Source organism: Phodopus roborovskii, unplaced genomic scaffold (genome assembly GCF_943737965.1).
Source record: "Phodopus roborovskii unplaced genomic scaffold, PHOROB, whole genome shotgun sequence".
Classification (NCBI taxonomy): domain Eukaryota; kingdom Metazoa; phylum Chordata; class Mammalia; order Rodentia; family Cricetidae; genus Phodopus; species Phodopus roborovskii.
The window spans coordinates 9,414,743-9,437,065 of NW_026126412.1; positions in this window are offsets into that span (position 1 = coordinate 9,414,743).

Sequence of the window (22,323 nt, forward strand, 5' to 3'; positions counted from 1 at the left end):
TTTATTTGTATGAGCAAAAGCTAAATCCGGCACACAACATGAGTGTAGTTGATTAGCCTCTTTGTGCTGAGGCCTGTGTGAAACTGTGGAAACCCACCATGCAGTTTAGCTCATAGAGGCTGGCAGCCAGCTCCATCCATCTTTTCAGGCAGCTGTTGGGAGATTCTTCTCTATACTGCTGCTGGCATGAGACTCAGAAGCTCAGTGAGGCTGTTTTTCTCAGGCCCTATGGAAATTTAAGAGCCTCTTGTTGGTACACCATTTGTAAGTGAAGTTTTGATGAGTCCTGCCCAATCCCTCAGCATCTTATAAAATAATTACTCTGAAACTTAATTTTAATTATAAATTGTTTGGTCAATGGCTCAGCCATATTACTGACTAGCTCTTACAATTAAATTAACCCATTTAGTTCCCATTTTGCCATGATGCTCTGTAAGGAGTATGATTTTTCCACCTGATGCCTGGTCTTGTCCCATCGCCCCACCTGCCCCAATTAACACACAGAGACTCTGTATTAGACATAATTCTGTTGGCCAGGTACTAGTTTCTTATCGGCTAGCTCTGTCTTAAGTATTAACCCATTTCTCCCGGCATTCTTTGCTTTCTCCAGACTCTCCATCTTCCCTCCTTCATACTTCCTCTTTCCTCCTCGTCTCCTAGTCTCACCTATCTAGCTTTCCTATTGGCCAACAGTGCTTTATTCATTAACCAGTATGAGAAGCATATACAGAATGATATCTCCCATCAATGCTCATGGTTTGCTACTTTACATTTTGTTTCTCCAGTGGTTACATGACACATCCTAGCCTCTGCTTTTTTTTTCTCCTTATCTTTGAGTGGATTTCTCACCTGGCCCTGTTGTCCCTGGCTACTGGCCAAATTATTTTCTTTACTAACCAATGGTATTAAAACACATTTACAACATACAGAAGGGCATCTCACGTTAGGGCAGTAAAAATGAAGGAAAGCTCTTAGGCTGATCAACCCAGCTACCACGGAGACCCAGAAGCAGGGCTGAGTTGGCTCACCTACCATCTTCCTCAGGTGAACTGCAGGAGCGTGTAAAGGAGACAGACTTACAGATACAAAACTGCAGCATCCTCATAACACAAGAAAACTACAAGACATCTGAGAAGAGTCCCAGTTAGAGCCCAGTATTGATGGTATAGCAGAAGCCAGAGGCCTCAAATCAGACCAATGCATACTCACAAGTAAAGATGTATGAACTAAAGTATACACTGTGTGACTCACCAGGCCACACTAAAACTTCCACGCTGAGAATTTGTTTGGTTTTTGGTTGTTCTTTTAAATTTTGTTTTGTTTTGTTTTGTTTTGGGGAGGAAGTTGCAAAGGCAGAGGGCAGATGTGTAGGGATAGTGAAATAAGAGCTAATGGGATGCATAATGAGAAATCCATAAAGAAGCAATAAAAAGTTACAAAAATACCTAACACAAATCAATCAAACGATAGTTATCGCGGTGTGCCGCCAAATAGAAGTGTGCTGCCAAATATTGTCCGGCAGCAGACGATCCTTCTGATTCCGGTCCCTGTAGAATAGCTCTTAACAAACTATGGCAAGCAGAATTTTGTTAAAAGGGGACGTTTGGAGTTACTTGGAACACAAGACGAAATGCGTGCAAGCCGGGCGGGTGCTGCCGAGCGGCTCTGCGCAAATGCAAAGTCCTGTGCGGAAATGGGCAAAAAATGTTAAGCGGTAAGTGCCTTCTCAGGTCTGCTTTAGCAGCAAAGATCTCCTTTGCAGTAAGGAAGAGGCAAATGTCCCAAAGCTGTGGTGAGTCCACCTGGTTAAACCCTGCCTGTTGGGGAAGGTGGGGGAGGGGGGGGCGGCTTCTGCCGCCTGGGGGCGAAACCCAGGTAAATCCCACTTCTGACACCAGATATCGCGGTAAATAAGGATCAGGATAAACAAATAGGCCAAATAGATGTTTATTCAGGGAGAAATAACTTACAACCTAGACAGATGAACACCAGGAAATTCAACCCGATCCTCTCCTGTCCGAGTCACACCAGAAAGAGAGCGCCTTTCCTGGCCCCCTCCAACCTCCTTCCACAGGTCACTTCCGCCCATGGCTCCACCCCCCAATGGGTGTGGTCAATGCCAGAGAAGGACTATCTCACTACAAATAGTAATAAGTAATAAGTAAACAAAAGGAAATCAATGGATAGGGTAGAATAGGCTGGGCAGAGAGAAAATACACAGAATAAATCATGAGAGTTCAGCAGGCAGTGTGTGAGCTACTCAAAGATTTGATAGTGAATGATAATCAATGGGTTTCCTAATTCACTAAAGAAGAAGAGAATACTTGCAGCCTTATACGTACATGCTGTAGGCATATACTCACCAATGAGGTAGACCTCTAAGAGCATTTTCACCTAGGCTATCTTGACCTGATTTTATTTTTGATGAGAGTTTGGGGAGACGAATAGAATTATTCTGAAGCAATAATGTTTTACAAGTATTTTAAAAGTAAGATTTCTCTTTCTAAAGGATTTCCTACATCTGTGTTATGACCGGTAAATCTGCCAGAAACACATCATTTATTGTTCCTGGAGAATATGGGAAACACAGCTTACAACAGAGTACACGCACACTGAAAACTCTGCAAAGCAAAAGTGAGATTGTGATAAGGTTATAAAAAAGTAGACAACAACCTGTATTGGCAAGAGTGATATCAAATATAGAATAAAAGACACAGGAAATCAATCCTAATTATCCATGGCAACATAGCAAACATTAACCCTGGGTGGTTTCCCCTCATCACCCAGCAGTCAGAATTCAGTGTGAATTTGAAATAGAAACTCATTTCACTCTCACACAACATAATTATGAGGTAAATTTTCTGGAAAAACAATGCATGCAATAGATTCCAAAGTCAAGTGGAAGTGATTTTTAAATTATTTGCTATTTTGGGTTATTCAAAACAGGCAAATGATGATTTTATAGTTATCACATTTGAAATGAATGAAAGAATAAATGAATTCATATAAAGTGAAACATATTGAGATGGTAATTGGCTGTAAACAGAAAGGTGGGGTAGTTTGTTATATAAGCTTTCATTTCTGGTGCAACTTTGTGTTTTAAATTTTACAAGTGTTTTGCAAATAACTATAAATATACAGATATATAGAAAATACATTTCTGAACAAAATGTTCATGATAGATTATCAAGTCAAAGCTTTCATTGTTATGAGCTTACAAAGTCCCACTTAACCAATAATCATGTACTGATTGAAGGCAATGTAGAAAGTGTGAATAGACAATCTCATTTAGCTCAGAGAGGGTCAGGCTTTTACCAAGGTTACATTTGAGTTGAACATATCTGAAGAGGCTCTCAGGTTCTCAGGTTCCCTAATGCAAACTATATAATCTTTGTTTTGAGACTGATGAACACCAATTTTATTTATGACTATTTGAGGTGAATATTTCTCTGTCAATTGGATTGTTTTAAATTTTACTATCTTTTTTTTTTAATGTAGTATTTACATTTTTTTTGTTATATTCTAGAGACACCTATTTTAGGGGAAAAAATGCAAGAAGTATGGTAGCATTTTCTCCCTATCATCATAGTTAAAATAATTGAAGTTAAAACTCCTAATATTGGAAAAGGTAATTCTTTATTCTTTAGCTCATGTAACTAATCAATGAACTTAAAATAACAACAACAAAATTGGATATGATTTGTCCAACCCCAATCTGTGATCTGCTGGAGCACATGAAGAGACCTGATCCAAGACTCAAAGCCACAGGTTCTCCACAACACAGGTCAACAACAGAATATCCAGGAAGAGTCCTAGTGAGGACCCAATATCAATAGTATAGTAGAAGCCAAAGGCTTCAAACCAAACCAATGACTCTTTGCAATGAACATTTGCAAGTGAAGATATATGGACAAAAGTGTACACAGAGTGATTCACTGTGTCACACTGCAGCTTCCATGATGAGATTTTCAAGTCATCCACCATTTCTTTTCTTTTAATTTTCCCTTTTTCTCTTAAATTTTATTTTATTTGTGAAGTATACGGGGTGGAAGGCAAATTCAAAGGGATGTGGAAATGAATGGGACCAAGCTACATGATATAAAAGACATATAAAATAAGTAAATATTTTTTATTTGAATTGAATTCAGCATCTCTAAACTGAAGAAATATTTTTTCAGATATTCTATAAAATCTTGCTAATTTTTGTGGATGATTTTGAACTAAAAGAATGTCTTCCTTTCCCCCAGGAACTCTGAAACAGAGAAGCCACCACTGTTGACACCTGATTTCCCTTTGGCAAATGACTGGGTAGAATCAATGTTAACAACTTGCAGAAAGTGGCAAATGCAGGGAAGATGTCAAATATACCAGATGATTTAGTATCAAGTAAAAATAAAGGTTAACAGATTTGTAAGTTTTCTTCTTCATTCTCAAAATAAGTTAAAAGAGTGTCTTCCAAAATACAAAGAAAATTTAACACCAAGACAGCAGTGTTTAGCACCACTCAGCACAGCATTTATTAGATGCTGCTAGCTACACAGTAGGTTTGATCAGTATATATTTAATAGAGCTTGGCAAGATGGAGACTCCCTTCCTAGTGAAACACCCTGCTATCTACCTGCCTTATCTAGAGAATGTCCCTGGGTCCAAAAAACTGATCTTATATGAAGGTTGTCTCTATACCTGGATGCTTGGTTTATCTCTAGGATGAGCTTTGGCAGTTTCCTGCTATAAGCCTCCCCTGCTGCACAGAGGACTTGTGCTAGGAACTTTGCTATAGGACCCTGCTTCCACAGAAAAACCCTATGTTAGGATTTTGACACTTAATGCAAATTAAGGTTTGTCCCCAGGCTCCCAACACTATGTATTTCCTATACTCTGGAATAAAGTTGAGCAGGTTCACTGCAGTCATCTCCTGGAGGGCTTTCACTATCATACACACAGTCATCTGAACCTTGTTCACCTCTTCTGCTCCCTCCACCCTGGTGAACCAAAGCAACCAACAATCCGGAGGAAGAAACAAAACCATATATTAATCCTACTGATCCATGAACATGGAAGATTGAAGATGGATGTTTCTCTCCTACCTGATCCCACAGCCACTTTGCCCCACATAAACATACAAAGATTTATATTAAATTATAAAACATTTGACCACTGGCTCAGGCTTCCTATTGTCTGGTTCTGTCTTAATTTAGCAGATTTCTGTTGAACTATGGATTGCCATGAGGCTGTGGCTTGCCCATATTCTGACATGTTACTCCTTCAGTGGCATGGCATTTTTTGAGGCCTCTCTCTGCCTTCCTCTCCCCAGCCTTCTGGTCTGGTAACCCCACCTATGCCTCCTGCCTGGCTATTGACCAATCAGTGTTTTATTCATCAACCAATAAGAGAAACTTATATACAGAAGGACATCCCCCATCAGAAGATGTGCCCATCTTCTGACATCTTTTTCAAATTCTTTCTTCAAAAGACATGAAGTTATAATCACAAAAGTGTTCCATTTGCATGGTTAGAGTTAACTCAAGATATTTTATGTTACTTGGGACTATTATGAAAGGTGTTGTTTCCATGATTACTTTCTCAGCTGAAAGTGTTTATCTGCTGTAGGAGTCTCCCAGTTAAGTTTTTAGGGTTACCTATGTATACATATATCATGTCATCTGCAAAAACGTACTTTGATTTCCTTTTTTCCAACTTATATCCCTTGGATTTCCTTCAGTTTTCTAATTGCTCTAGCTAAGACTTCAAGTACTATACTGAATAGTATGGAAAGAGTGGACAGCCTTGTTTATTACATACTCAGAAACGAAGCAAGTCTCAGCGGAAAACTGAAATACCTCCTTGTATCCTGTTGACCAACATGAATTAAAGCTGGGTATCAACAATAACAGAAACAACAGAAAGTTTACAAACAAATGAAACAATCCTTTACTGAATGGAAAATGGGTCAAGACAGAAATTAGGAAAGAAATTAAAGAATTCTAGAATTCAATGAGAATGAATACACAGCATAGCCAAACTTATGAACCACTAAAGAAGGTGAGTTGATAGCACGAATTGCCTATATAACAACAACAAAATCAATACAAAAGAACAGTAACAAGATGGAGAGATCTCATATTAGTAATTTAAAAGCATACCTGAAAGTTCTAGATCAAAAAGAAGAAATAACATTCAAAAGGAGTATGTAGAAAGAAATAATCAACTTGGCTGAAACCAATAAAGTAGAAACAAAAATAACACAAAGAATCAATGAAAAAATTGGTTCTTTTGAGAAAATCAATAAGATTTGCAAGCCTTTATCCAAATTAATTAAAAGGCAGAGAGAGAGGGGGGAGGGAGATAGAGAGAGAGAATTCAAATTAATAAAAACAGAAATGAAAAGGGGGACATATCATGTATGTCTTTCTGGGTCTGGGTTACATCATTCATGCTAATTTTTTTCTAGTTCCCTTCATTTGCCTACAGATTTCATAATGTCATTATTATTTTTTTTGCAGTTAAGTAATACTTCATTGTATAAATATGCCACATCTATATTGCTTCCAGTTTCTTTCTATTTTGAATAAAGCTACTATGAACATAGTTGAACAAGTGTTCAACTATCCTAGTGGTAGGATGGGTGTCTTTTGGGTATGAGGTCTTTTGAGTATTGCTGGATCTTGAGGTAGATTGATTCCCACTTTTCTGAAGGACTGTCACATTTATTTCCATGGCAGTAGCAATGGAGAGTGTTCCCTTGCTACAGCATGAGCTGTCACTTGTTCTTTTGATCTTAGCCATTCTGACAGGTATAAGATGAAATCTCAAGGTTGTTTTTATTTTCACTTTCCTAGTAACTAAGGAAATTGAGTATTTCTTTAAGTTTCTTCTCCATTTGAGTTTTCTATATTGAAAACTTTCTATTCGGTCTGCATCCTATTTTAAAACTGAACAGTTTGGACTTTTGATATCTGTTTCTTGAGTTCCTTATGTATTTTGGATATTAGTGCTCTATCAGATGTGGTGTTGGTAAAAATATTTTCCCATTCTGCAAGCTGCTGCTTTGTCTTTCAAAAGTTTTCCGTTTCATGAAGTCCCATTTGCTAATTATGCATCTTAGTGACTGTGCTATTAGTGTTCTGTTCAGAAAGTCTTCTCATGTGCCAATGCATTCAAGGCAATTTCCACTTTCTCTTCTATCATACTCAGGGTATCTGGTTTTATGTTGAAGTCTTTGATCCATTTCAAGTTCAGTTTTGTGGCAAGTGGTAAGTAAGTATGGATCTATTTGGAGTCTTCTACATACAGACATCCAGTTTGACCAGTACCATTTGTTAAAGATGCTCTCTCTCTCTCTCTCTCTCTCTCTCTCTCTCTCTCTCTCTCTCCTGTGTATATGTATTTCTGGCTTCTTTATAAAAAAGTCAGTATTCATAGGTATGTGGATTTATGTTTGGGTCTTAATTAGATTACATTGACCAATGTGTCTATCTTCATGCCAATACCATGCTGTTTTTATTACCATAGCTTTGTAATACGATTTAAAATTGGGAATGGTGAGGCCTCCAGCAGCAGATGGTAGTAGATACAGAGACCCCCACAGCCAAACCTTAGGCAGAACTCTGGGAAGCCCAAAGAATAGGGGGAAGAAGGATTGTAGGAAAAAGATGGGTCAAGGACACCAGGAGAACACAGCCCATAGAATCAACTAAGCAGGGCTCATAGGGGCTCATAGAGACTGCAGAAGCAATCATGGCGGGTCTGCACCAGGCCCTGTGCATACATGCTGTGGTTCTTTAGCTTGGGTTTTTGTAGAACTCTTAACAATGAATGTGGGGGTGTCTCTGACTCATTAACCTGCATGTGGGATCTATTTCCTCCTATCGTGTAGCCTTGTCCAGCCTTGACAGGAGGTTTTGAGCTTAGTCATATTGCATTTGTTAGGCTGCTGTTCAGTTGGTCTCCCTGGGAAGCCTGCTCTTTTCTGAAAAAAAAAATGGAGGAACACTGGATCTAGGAGAGAAGGGAAGTGGGGGTAATTGGAAGGAGATGAGGGAGGGGAGGCTGTGATTGGGATGTATTGAATAAGACAAGAATAAATAAATAAGAATAAAAAGGAAGGAAGGAAGGAAGGAAGAATGGAAGGAAGGAAGAGGGAAACATGTCAATAGGTAGTAAGAAAATCCAGAGAAACATAAGGACATACTTTTAAAACTTGTATTCTACCAATTGGAAAAAAAAAAACTGGATAATTATCTCCATACATACCACTTACTAAAGTTAAATCAAGGTCAGATGAGCAAAGGAACCTATAACCCCTAGTATAATGGTTCTCAACTGTGGGCCATGACCTTTGTGGGAAGGGGCTCAAATGACCGTTTGACAGGGGTCACATATCAAAAATCCTGCATATCAAATATTACAATACAATTCATAACAGTAGAAAATTACAGTTGTTAAATAGCAATGAAAATAATTTTATGGTTGGGGGTGTCACCACAACATGAGGAACTATATTAATGGGTCACAGCATTAGGAAGTGTGGGAATCACTGACTTAGTAAAATAAAAGCAGTCATTAAAAGTCCTCAAAGGAATAATCCAGGACCAGATGGTTTTAGTGTAGAATTCTAACAGACTTTCAAAGAAGATTTAATGCCAATAGCCCTCAAATCATTCCACAAAATAGAATCAGATAGGACTATGCCCAATTTGTTTTACAAGACCCATTTACCCTGATACAAAAATCACATAAAGACTCATTAAACAAACATATTTAGACAATTTTCCCATATGATACATAGATGCAAAAATACTCAATAAAATATTTGCAAAGCAAATCCAATAATACATAAAAAAGATCATTCACCATGATCAAGTAGGTTTCATCCCAGAGATGCAGAGATGTTTATGTAAATCAATAAATTCAATTTGCCATATAAACAAACTGAAAGACAATAATCACATGATCATGTCATTAGATGCAGAAATGGCCTTTAACAAATTCCAACACCCATTCATAATAAAAATCCTGGAGAGATTAGAGACATAAGGGACCTGCCTCAACATAATAAAAGCTGCTTATAGCAAGCCCATAGCCAACATCACCTTAAATGGAAAGAAACTCAAAGCAAGTCCATTAAAACCAGAATCAACATGGTCATTTTATTGATTATGTATGTTTTTCATTTATTTTACATCCAGAGTGCAGTTTCCCCTACCCCCTCTTCTCTTACCCACCCCCTCTCATTCTGTTCCCCCTCTCCATCCACTCCCCTTCCGTTCAGAAAGAGGCAGGCCTCCCATGGTGTCAACAAATAAGGCAGGACCAAGCTCCTTCCCCTGCATCAAGACTGGGCTAAGCAACCAAATATGGGGAATTGGTTCTCAAAAGCCAGATAAAGCACCCAGTATAGGCCCTGATTCCATTGCTAGGAGCCCCACAAACAAAGCTACACAAATGTCACCCACATGCAGAGGGACTAGGTCTGTTCTATGCAGGCTCTTTATCTGTTGGTCCAGAGTCCAGGAGATCCCAGGAGCCCAGGCCATCTGTCTCTGTGGAGTCTCCCTTCATGCCCTTCCATGCTCATACAACCTACCCCCCCCCAACAGGACTCTTGGAGGTTGGCCCAAAGCTTGGCTGTGAATCTCTGAATCTGCTTCCATCAGTTCCTCTGATGACAATTATGGTAGTCATCAATCTGATTATAGGAGAAGACCAATTCTGGCACCCTCTCCACTATTGCTAGTAGTCTTAACTGGGATCTTCCTTGTGGATCCCTTGGAGTTTCCCTGGCACCAGGTCTCTCACTAATGCTGAAATCCCCCTTCTATCAAGATATCTCTTCCATTACTCTCCCCTTCCATCCCTCCTCCAACTTACCAAAGCCTGTCCCTCCTGTTCTCATCCCCCCCTCTTCCCTGTCCCCAGTTTACTCAAAAAATGTATTTTCCCTTCTCAGGGAAATCCATGTATCCCTCTTTGGGCCCTCCTTGTTACCTAGCCTCTCTGGGACTGGAATTGTATCATGGTTTTCCTTTACAGCTAATATCCACTTGTAAGTGAGTACTTAGCATATTTGTATTTCTGGGTCTGTATTACCCCACTCCGGATGATTTTTTTTCTAGTTACATTCATTTACCTGCACATTTAAAGATGTCATTGTCGTTGTTTCACCACTGAGTAGTACTCCATTGTGTACATGCACATCATTTTCTTTATCCATTGTTCAGTTGTGGGACATCTAGGTTTGTTCTAGGTTCTGTCTATTAGAAATATTGCTGCTATGAATACAGTTGAACAAATATCCTTGTGGTATGAGTGTGCATCCTTTAGGTTTTTGCCTAAGAGTGTTATTGCTGGGTCTTAAGGTAGATTGAATCCCAGTTTTCTAAGCAACTGCCATACTGATGGCCAAATAACCTGTACAAGCTTGCACTCCTACCACTACTGAAGGAGTTTTACCTTTACTCCATACCCTTCCATATCCTCTCCAGCATAAGCTGTCATTAGTGGTTTTTTGTTTGTTTGTTTGTTTTTGTTTTGTTTTTTGTAAATCATTTTAACTATTGTTAAACAATTGTAAACAATTTAACTATTCTCTATTCTGACAGGTGTAAGATGGTAGCAACCATAAGTCTGGGAATGGCACCATCCAAAATGGGCTAGGATCTCCCCCATCAATTAGTAATTAAGAAAATGTTCTACAGGCTTGCCTACAAACAGATCTTATGGAAGCATTTTCTCAACTGATGCTTCCTTTTCTTAGATGACTATAGCTTGTGTCAAGTTTCCATACAATTAGCCAGCCCATTTATTATGCTTTATTCATGTTACTTATACATTCTCTATTTAATTTTAGTGGGTAATATGATTCCAAAATCTTAGTAATTTCCTCTGGATTTTGTATTTGGAGATATTTAAGGGATTTTTTTTGTTTGTTTGTTTGTTTTGTTGGTTTGCTTTGTTTTTTGTTTATTTGTTTTTGTTTTTGGTTTTTATTCCCTTGGGAAACATTTTTTTGTTTTGTTTTTTAATTTATTATTTTACATGCTGATTCCAGTTCCCTCTCCCTCTCTCCCTCCCTCCCTTCCTCCCTTTTACCCTCTCTGCCCCCTCATATGACCACCTTCCCCTCCCATCCTCCTGCCCCAATTCCACATGTAGGGCAATGCCATCCAGGTGGGGTCATGTAGATCTGTCAGGTCATTTGAAGTAGGGACTAGGAATTCTCTCCTGTCTCTAGGTTAAGGCAGCATCTCTCCATGGGGGATGTGTCCGCAAGGTCCTTTTGTGCACCAGGGATACATCCTGGTTCCACTGTCTGAGGTCCCTTAGACTGCTCAGCCCTTCTGGCTGTGACCCATATTCAGGGGGGCCTGAGTCAGTTCCATGGTGGATTACCAGCTATCAGTATGGGGGCCTGTTAGCTCCTCCTTGTTCAGGTCAGCTGTCTCTATGTGTTTCTGCAACCTGGTCTTGTCCTCTCCGTCTGCATCTGGATTCTAGTTAGACTCAGTGTTTAGGTATGGGTGTTTGCGTCTGTTTCCAACAGGTATTAGAAGAGGGCCCCATGGATAAGTTAGTTGTTGATCTCACTATCCGGGAAGGGCATTTATGGTAGCCTTTCCACTCTTGCTCAAATTGTTAGTTGGCAGCAGTCTTGTAGGTCTCTAGACCTTTCTTTAGGTTCAGTTTTCTCCAAACCAATATTGGCTCCCTCTTTTATATTCTCTCTCTCTCTCTCTCTCTCTCTCTCTCTCTCTCTCTCTCTCTCTCTCTCTCTCTCTCTCTCTCCTCTCTCTTGTCTCCTTTTAAGGTGGTCCAAGGAGATAGTTCAGACTTAAATGGTATCCACACTTAGGCCTCCCTTTTTTATCTCTCACTTTTAAAATTTGCTCTTCTTCCCCTTACTGTTTGCTAATTTTACTAGAAGCTTGTCAGCATCTCTCCTCACTTCCCCAATGGGTCCTAAACTTTGGGAGGAGGAAATATGCTATGAATGTCCATTTCATTTGAACTGAGTCTTCTATACGCTCTGTAATAACATTCCTATTGGCCAGTTGTGGCTTTCTTTGTGAATCATTATCTACTATAAATAGAGGTTCTTTGGTGGGGGTGGAGAGCTGTGGGTATAAGTCAATGGTGATCAGTTTAATACTGTACTCATTTAATAGTGGTGGGTTCCCTCCTAGCTCCTACAGCCTCCCTATCCATAAGGGAAGGGAAGGAGATAAAATGTATAGATATAAATGGCAAAGGGGAATAATTGTAAAGGTATAGTTAAATTGGAGTCTGGAGAGGAAGGTATAGTGGAGAAGGGATATTGTAAGGAATCAATAAAACTAAAGACACTCCACAAATCATATGGAAACCCACTTTTATAGAATAACACACACACACACACACACACACACATACACACATGATTCAAATCCTGAAATTCTCCATTTATGATGCAATTGTCTTAGACACATAAGCATACAGGCACATGTTTTCTACAAATCTAGGAAGGCATTCTTTACTATTTAAAAAAGTTCTGATGCAATCACTCAGTCGCTCATCTTACAAACTAGAACATATTAGTTGACAATCTTCTTTCAAGTAATGACATTTCACAGCCAATAACACAAAAATGAAGAAATGCATACAAACCAATAAAACAGTTGGTTATCTTTTAGAAAAGGATGTTTCCTTTCCTTGGAATCAATTTTTCTTCACATTATAGTCACTTCTATTTTCTTTCCATGGCTATTATAGATCAGAAAACAAGCAGTTGCAATATATGTATAAGGAAACTCTAAGTCTCCTTTTTTCCCTTTTTTAAGCTACCAGGAAGCATTTACATAGACATAGACCCAGAAGTACAGAAAGAACTCCACTCAGCCACATCGAGCACACTCTCTGGCATAATATTAAAAGGAAAAATAAGTACATATTGTTCTCAAGATTAGATTCTTTAAGGCTGGTGTGCATTATGATAATCTGATAATAAATACCTAAACCAAGCCACATCTTCGAACACTTTTTGCATTATATGGATCATACAAATATGGTGTGTGTTTTGAGATTAGCAAAAGCAGTGAATAATGATGTCAGTGATGCTACAATATTAAAAATATGGGGGGAAAGATTCTGTTCATTTGCTCTACATTTGGAGACATGATCAGGCATCAGTTTTAAGATGCTATATTCATTCTTACCAAAATACATTTACAGACATGGCCAATATGTGAGAGACCAAAGAACCAGATCAGCTCATATGTATATGTGTGAGATGTTGTGTGTATACATGTATGTTAGGGGTAATTATATAAGTTAAGCTTTTTACTGATTTTTCAAAGGCTGCTAAAATGATAATTTCCAATACACATAATGATTTGTCAACAGTTTTTATGTTCTCATACCATACAAGTAAGACTGCATGTGATGTACATATATGAGCTACACAATTTGAAATAATGCCTATATCTCAATAACATAGTTTAACACAGAAATAAAGAATTTCTCTTTCTCTGTTTCTGAAAGCTACAAAATTCTATTAGTTTCTCAGAGTATATCTAGAGGAAGCATTATAGGTAAATTTTAGAAGTATTCCAAAATGTTGATGACACAATTGGAGAGATTCTGTTTTAGAAAGAAGAGGAAACTCAGTGCTTACAAAGCAGATCTCTTGGATTCTCATAAAGCCAGAGCTTGCATAGATTTGAAAACAAATAAATGAATAAATGAGCAGTAAGCCTTGTCATTTATAGTGTTCAGTGTGGTTTCAGACAACATGATTGTGAATTTGAGGTGAAGAAGAGGGGCAGGGAGAAGGTGCATACTGTTAGTTGTGTCTGGATCCACCCTGCCCTACTTCCCTCGGTTCATCCTCACAGCTTTACAAATCTCATTTAATGGTTTATAGAGGTTTAGTTGTTTTGTTTTGTTTTTTGTTTGTCTGGGTTTTTTCTTTGTTTTTTGTTTTTTGATGTGTGTGTGTGTGTGTGTGTGTGTGTGTGTGTGTGTCCTGTTCTGAAGTCATAAAAGCTAGAATGAGTATTTGAACTTGCAGGTAAGCTCCATCCTTTGTCTCTGTGTTCTCTGGTTCCATCACTTCAAATTATGTTCCTTGCAATACGAGTTTGCTCATGTTTGCAAAGAGGATAAAAATCCTATGTTTGTCCCCAGAGAAGGCGAAACGAAGACGATCTCCTGAGCAAATTGGGAGCAGGGTGGGGGGAGTTAGGTGAAAGAGAAGGGGAGAAGAGGAAAGAGGAGGAGGTCATGAAGGAGCAGGTAGATTGAGTCGGGCAAAGAATATAAGAGAGCAAGAAAAGAGATACTATAATAGAGGGAGCCATTATAGGTTTAAAAAGAAATCTGGCACTAGGTAAATATCCAGAGATGTACAAGGAGGACCCCAACTAAGAATCTAGGCAATAGTGGAGAGGCTACCTTAAATGCCCTTCCATGATAATGAGATTGATGACTACCGTAAATGCTATCCTAGAGCCTTCATCTAGTAGCTGATGGAAGCAGAAGCAGACACTCACAACTAAACCCTGAGCTGAACTCCTGGAATCCAAGTGTAGAGATGGAGGCGTAATAAGCAAAGGGGTCAAGACCATGCTGGGGAAAACCACAGAAACAGCTGACCTTAACAAGGGGGAGCTAATGGATCCCAGACTAACAGCTGGGAAACCAGCATAGGACCAAACCAGACCCCCCTGAACTTGGGTGTTAGTTAGGAGGACTGAGCAGTCTATGAGGCCTCTGGCAGTGGATCAGTATTTATCCCTAGTGCTCCAATGGACTTTGGAAGCCCATTCCCCATAGAGGAATACTCTCTCAGCCTAGACACACAGGGGAGGGCCTAGGCCCTGTCCCAAATGATATGACAGACTTTGATGATCCCCCCATGGAAGGCCTTACATTCTCTGGGAAACAGAAGGGGGATGGGATGGGGAGTTGGTGGAGGGCAGGGGAGGATGGAGAGGGAACTGGGATTAATATGTAAAATAAGATTCTTTCCAATTTAAATTTAAAAAAATTTTAAAAAGAATCCTGTTATATGTCTTCCAAGATTTTTAAAGAATCAAATGCAGGAATTTACTGTTAACACAATGTGAAGCTATTCAAAAGCAAGAGTTAAAAGAATAAACAACTTGATAAATAAAATACAGGATGCGACCTATGTCCTACATAGATCCTCTTTCCCTTTGCTGTTTGTTCCTCCATCTTTACCTGTACAATAAGTTTTTTTCTGGCAATCTGGAGACACCCAGTAGGGTTACTCAATTTATTCTCTAATTCACAACTTCTTGCTTCTCTGTTTATTCTTTACCTCTCTGTAATAGCACTTTACCCAATTAGGAAAATATATGCCATCCTCTAGGGATGTCTGAGTGAATGGAATGTGTAAGTTGTTGGCTTTGTTTATCTAACAAGTTGTACACCTTCTTTTGACAAATGAACATTACTTTGGTAAAGTTATTAATGACTTTCTATTGTAAAATACAGTGAGCAATTTAAAATTTATCTTAGGACCTTTGTGACACCTATAGTCATGCTAATCAACAAGCTCCTATGTTGAAAACTTGTTCTCAAAGTGCAGAGTGGAACATTAAGAGGGAATTATGCCATGGGCCTCATGCCCATGAATGAATTAATGATGCTCTAGTAGGAATGGATTCCTTCTTGTATTCTCTCTTCTTTGTCTTTTCATCTTGCAATGAAGCAACAAGAAGACCCTCATCTGATGTAGACCCACAATCTTGGACTTCTCAGCCTTCAGGGCCATGAATTAATAGATTTTTGTGCATCACAAATTACTCAGTCTTAGACTGGCAAGATGGTTCAGCAGATAAAGCACTTGTTATACAAACCCAGCAACCTAAGTTCAGTCTCTGGATAACAAGGTGGAATGAATGAGCGAATTCCCAAAAGTTGTCCCCATGCATGCTACAACACACATGTACAGTACAATAATACAAGAAGTAAAAGTGTGGAAATTTACTGTCAGCCTGCAGTGACCTCATTTAGGAACACAAACCAGACTAAGACAGAGACATCTAATAATTCTTAGAATGATCTTCCAGAACCAGTCCCCTTTCTCAGTGACCTCTAGTCATTTTCTTTCATCCCCTTAATAAGTACTTCTTCCTCATGGTGTTTCCATCCTCTGTGGTAAATACTCCCTCCTCCCTTACTACATACTAATAATGAACAGTTCATTAAATGACACTTTATGTGTTTTATACTAAGGCCTGAAGCAGACAGAAATTTGTAATGTGTGAGGAACCACTTACACTTGTCACTTGGTGGAAACGGTGCAGCACTGTGGGAGCTGGGATGTTTTGTTTTGCATGGTTCATCTTACAGTGCCTTGCATCCTCGAAGCAGTGCTGTCCTGTAGGAGGTCTTATCACCATAGCATGTAAAGGACTGGTGGAGACAGGCAGCATCTCGTTATCTCGCTTGTTGAGAAGCCTGTTAACAACATCTAATGGGAGGATGTTTCATAGAATTGAATGAATGGTTTTAGTCTGAGTGTCCACAACCTAGCAGGGCTAGAATAATAGGGTTTAGGTGGCCAGGAGACAGAGACAGCACCTAGGGGCTATCCATAGGATGTGAGTTATATGGAAGTTTACTAACAAGGAAACAAACAGGAAAGACAAACTTGATGGGGGAGGTCCTCTAAATGTTTCTCTTATTGATTGATGAATTAAACACTGATTGGGCAGTAGCCAGGCAGGAAGCATAGGTAGGGCTATGAGACCAGGAGAAGTCTGGAGAGAGGAAGGCAGAGAGGGACTGCCAGGGAGAGACGCCGTGCTGCCAAAGGAGTAACATGCTGGATTATGGGTAAGCAACAACCTTGTGGTAATATATAGATTAATAGAAATGGGTTAATAATTAAGACAGAGCTAACCAATGAGAAGCCTGAGTCACCAGCCAACAGTTTAATAATTACTATGTCTCTGTGTGCTTATTTGGGGGCACAAGCAACAGGACCTGGCAGGACAGAATTTCCAGACAACACAAACTTACTCACAAGGTTAGTCCAATGGCAGCTAGATGGACAAAGGAACATGCACAAGAAGATCCTCTATTGGTTTTCACTATGAAAGCCATTGTGGACAGGCAGCATTTATTCTTTCCACAATACCCTGATCCGCTAAAACCTGAAAAAATATTTAACCTCTCTATGGTGTTGCTAAGATCCTAGGACAGCTAGCTCCCCTATACTACCAGCTTACCTGACTTTGTGTGGCCAGCATCAGGAGTAGACTAACTTAGGAGGTGAGCAGGAAACAGTTTCTCTTTAGGAATATTAATTTGCCCCTTCCCAATTAGCATGAGAGAGAGTAAATGGCTTCCCATGTAGACTTTAGCTGGTTTCCCAGACTCAGCTCATCTGGTTCACTTCGTGGCTCCCTTTCCATGACAAGATCCTTGGGGATGGAAAATGTTCATAGAGCTGATGCCGATGTCCTCTTTTTCTCAGAGATCAATGGAGATATGCCATTTTGAGGTGATGCATGATTGAAGAAACAAACAAACAAACAAAAAAAAAAACATTTAAAACTCTCTGGAGCACTTATTTTTATGTTTAAAATTAGGAAAAAATAATAAAAATAATTTTACAAAGATATGATTTTGAGGCTGAACATGTATTTGTTAATTTAAAAATACAATGCAAATATAAAGATTAAAAGATGAAGCTATCTGTTCTTTCCTAATGTGTGGGCTAATTGTGATAATGTACTTTTTGTTTGTTTGTTTTTGAAAAAGATAGATAATCTAAATGGTTGTAGTTCACAGTTTTCTTATGGAATTAAATTAGGTTGCTTTGAATTAAAAAATTATATGCAACTAATAATATCATATTTTTTTAAATTTGTCAAACCCGAAAAGTGCACCCACGACTGTTCAGTGGTGTCTGGAAGGCCATGAACATCAGTGTCTCAGGTTTCTCTTGTGTGCTTTGAAACTACCAAAGGAAGTCTTTTGTTTACAAAAGAGTTTTTGTAAAGATGACCAAAACTTTTTCTGCTAAACCCTGGAGCTCTTCCTGTAGTTGGTGATCCAAATGCTTACCCGCTTCTTATTGAAATGTTTTCCTAGTATGACATTGCACTCACCTATTTTCTTTACATTAAAGAATTTCTCTTGGGTTCTTTCTGTTCATTCAACTAACCAGTCTGAAACTACCTGGCTTGTGTCTTGCGGGTTTTTCTGTTTTTGTTTTTGTTTTCCATTGAGTATTTCCTAGTCAGGCAACCTCAAACATCCAGGTTGTCCTACATTGTCTGTATGGTTATTATCAAGCCTGTTCTCTACTCACACCCAAATCTTAGCTGTGTTCTTGCAAATAAAACCACTTAGTTGTCCACAAATTATTAAACTTTCTGTGTCTGAAATTGAGCCCATCTTTCTTTCCCTTTCTTGATATATTTCTGGGTTAACATGGGTTAATATGTGGTCTGTATAAAAATTAAGGTTCAATGCAGAAAAAAGACTGACTCTTAAACTAACGGAATAGAATTCAAGCCCTCTGTAGGTTTCCACTCAACTTGCAGTTCCTTCTCTCATCATCTATCATCTTTGTTATAACTGATACTGAAGTTCATAATTCATGTATAATCAGTCCTGGAAAATTTTCCTGACTCTTTCAACTTAAATGACATACCCTTCTCATGTTTTTCTAGAAAACTTATGATAGATATTTTTCTCTCACAGCTGTTTATAAGCATTATATTATTATATGCTGATCTGTCTCCTTTGCTAGGCCTTTAGCTCCATGAAGATAGGAAGCTGCTGTGTCCATCTTTACATAGTTGTCCCTAATACAATGGCAGGCACAGGCTATGAAATGTCTTTACCTTATTTCATCTGCTGGAATTGTAGTTTTTCAGTGACACATTTTATTGACCTACTTGATTGTCTTATTTGGTGTTTTTATTGCTGTGAAGAGACACCATTCTTTTTTTTTTTTTTTTCCATTGTCCAACAGTGCTTTATTCATTAACCAATAAGAGAAACATTTACAGAATGACATCTCCCATCATCTCCTCTTTTCTGTCTAAAATAAAAAGAAGGGTTTTAACCTTAACATACCAAAATATGTAACAAAAGTTATCAAATAAGAACCACAGTTAACAATTAACATTTAGCAAGATTTAAAGAAAATATTCCATCACCATAACAGCTCTTATAAAGAAAAAACATTTAATTGGGATGGCTTAAATTTTCAGAGGTTTAGTCTATAATGATCATGGTATGACATGGTGGTGGACAGGTAAACCTGGTGCTGGAGCTGAGAGTACTACATCTTTATAGACAGGCAACAGGGAGTGTTCTATCTCACTGGGCATGGCTTGAGCATATATGAGACCTCAAAGCCCATCTACATAGTGAAATACTTCCTCTAATAATACCATACGTACTCCAACAAAGCCATACCTCCTAAGTGTCATTCCCTTTGCAGGCAATTTTCTTTCAAACTACCATACTGACACAGCTCAGTGTTACTATATCATACATTTTTCACATCCAACCCACCACTTATTTCTTCTCTAAGACCGTAGCCTTGCTTAGGTACTATTTGCTTGCAGGTTAATGGAAACTCATATGCACCATTGTTTTTAAACAATGCATTTTAATTGAAATAGAAATATATCAGTTTCCCTCCACTTCCTCCCTCCAAGTACCTTTCCTCTAGCCCCTTCTTTGTCCCCCATCTCTTAAGTTGATAGCCTTATTTTCTTTAATTACTTTTGTTGTGTGTGTGTCTGTGTATGCAAATATGTAAACACAACCTTCTGAGTCCATTTTTGCTATTTGTGTGCATATGGTTTCAGAGATGAGCACTCTGCATTGGGTAACCAAGAAGGGGAGCTCATCTCTGGGAAAGGCTAACACTCCCAGCATCGTTGGTTTTCTATAGTTTGTGGTCTAGAAGTGGGACAAGTACAAAATTTTCCACATTAAAAGGTGAGGAATATGTGTACTCAGTTTTAAGTACTTCTGGAGACAAAACCTTGAGAAGGTTCCATAATAATCAGACACTGCCTGAGTTCCTACTTTGCCAACCCAGGTACTGTGTGTCCCCCACCACCAACCTTCTCCAACTTGATACATGTGAGAAAGATATCAGGGATTCTGCAGATTCTGTTCTAGTGCTATGGATAGTGGTTATGAGCTTCAGGGTATGAACAATCCTTCATTTCTCCAGAGCTACATGTTCTCTGAGCTCTTGATTATTGGAGCACCTTTTTATGCCTTCCATTTGTACAATAATCTCTGTTTATCTCCACACACATGAGAGAAAATGTAGCTATTTGTTCCCTATTCCTTCCCAACACCAGCAAAGACTGGTAAATTAAATCCCTGGGAGGAAAACTTCTGCCTTACAATGGTTACTGATCTGGACCACTTATAAGTGCCTGCAGGTATTACTGCATATGCCAACTTCATACCAAAATATCTCATCGCAAGAGAAAGAAATGTAGTTAAGAACTCAGACCAAAAATTGTCACCCCATCTCATGAACACTACCTACACTGCTGTTCTATGGCCTAAAACATTTTTGTCACTTGCTACAAATACTGGACATGTTATGTTATCAGGAAGGAGGCTGGAGCTACCAGGATCAATTATTTGTGAAAGGAGCCCAGTTGGAAATAGAACTCAGTAATGGATATGGAACACACACACACACACACACACACACACACACACACACACACACACACACACACACACACACACACACATGAGAGGGGAGGCAAAGATGGAGAGTGAGAACCAAACTCGCGAAGCACTCCCAAAGCTCTGCAAGCCCCCAGACTAGAACACCTTAGAAGTGTGGCGACTTCTGATCAGAAACAGTCTTTATGTAAGCATCCAGATTGTACATTCAGGTCCCAGCCATGCAACCACAATCTGAACTAGTATAAAATACTCTGCTGGAGCCACAGAGGGGACAACCCACTTGACTCCTTGATTTAGCTCTGTGACTTGTATCATACTTGATCTCCAGAGCTGTTAGAGAGTACTCTACTCTGTGTTAATAAAAAAAATTATGTGAAAATTTGTTATAACAGCAAGAGTGGACAAATGCGAGCATGTGCTTGCTCCACACCCTTTCCTGGATTCTGTTTCCATGTTGGCTGCTTTTATAAGTTAATTGGTGCTGGCAGCTCTGGCCTCTGTCTTGCTGTCATAACAGTTCCAGTATGTTCTGGAAAGATTCCTGGCTTAGTTTCTACTCACTGTAAGTGGATTATGTGTCTATCCTGGAACAGTATCTATGGCTGTTGACACAAGTCACATGCCTATTCCTAGAATACTCACCCCCTCCCAACTGTGCCCAGAAATCTAGAGAGAGGGACAGTCCCAGAATGTGGCAGAAGTTCAGGTAGCAGAACTGAACAGCCAAAACAGGTGTCTATTATATATCCACTTGGAAATTAATGTTAAACAAATTATAAACCATTTCCCCAAGATTTCTTTGATCCAAAAATATACATAATGAACTATCCAAGAAACATAACATTTCCATCTTTTCTGGATATATTAACTTCTAATCTCTGTTACAGTTACTAGATACAGAAAAAGAGTTATCACTTTATAGTTCTAAGGTCAAAGACAGACCTTCAGATGCCATGTTGTAGTATGTTCTGGGGTAGACTCTGTCTTATTGCTTTTTAAAACATAAATAGATTAGATGATTTGAATTAACATGGTGGCTACATATGAACAGACCTGTCTTTAGCCATAGAAATCACATTTTCCAGTTACACTGCTTTCTAGTTGATTCTCTGATCTCTCATTTTCATTTACACATTAAATGAGTTTATCTGTGTTAAATTCTATCCTATGCACTAAGGATATACATGTGTGAATCAAGTGTATATATATATATGTGTGTGTGTGTGTGTGTGTGTGTGTGTGTGTGTGTGTGTGTTTTGCCTGTACATATGTGCATCACTTATATGCCTGGTAATCCTGGAGATCAGAAAAAGCACTCAACACACTGGAATTTGAGTGACAGACATTGTGAGACACCATGTGGGTGCTGAGAATTAATCTGTCTCTTCCTCTCTCTGTGTGTAGGGTCACATGAGTATGGGTGCATATGTATGGGATGGTGCATATGCCTAAGATTAATGTTGGGTATGTTCCTTTGTTACTCTTATCCATATGTATGGAGGCAGGGTCTTTCATTGAACCTGGCCATGTTCTTGCGGTTAGTCTCACCATGGAGATTTGCTGTGTTGGCCTCTTAACATTGAGCCATATCCCCAGACCCTAAACACTTTAGTTTACAACACCATTTCTCTT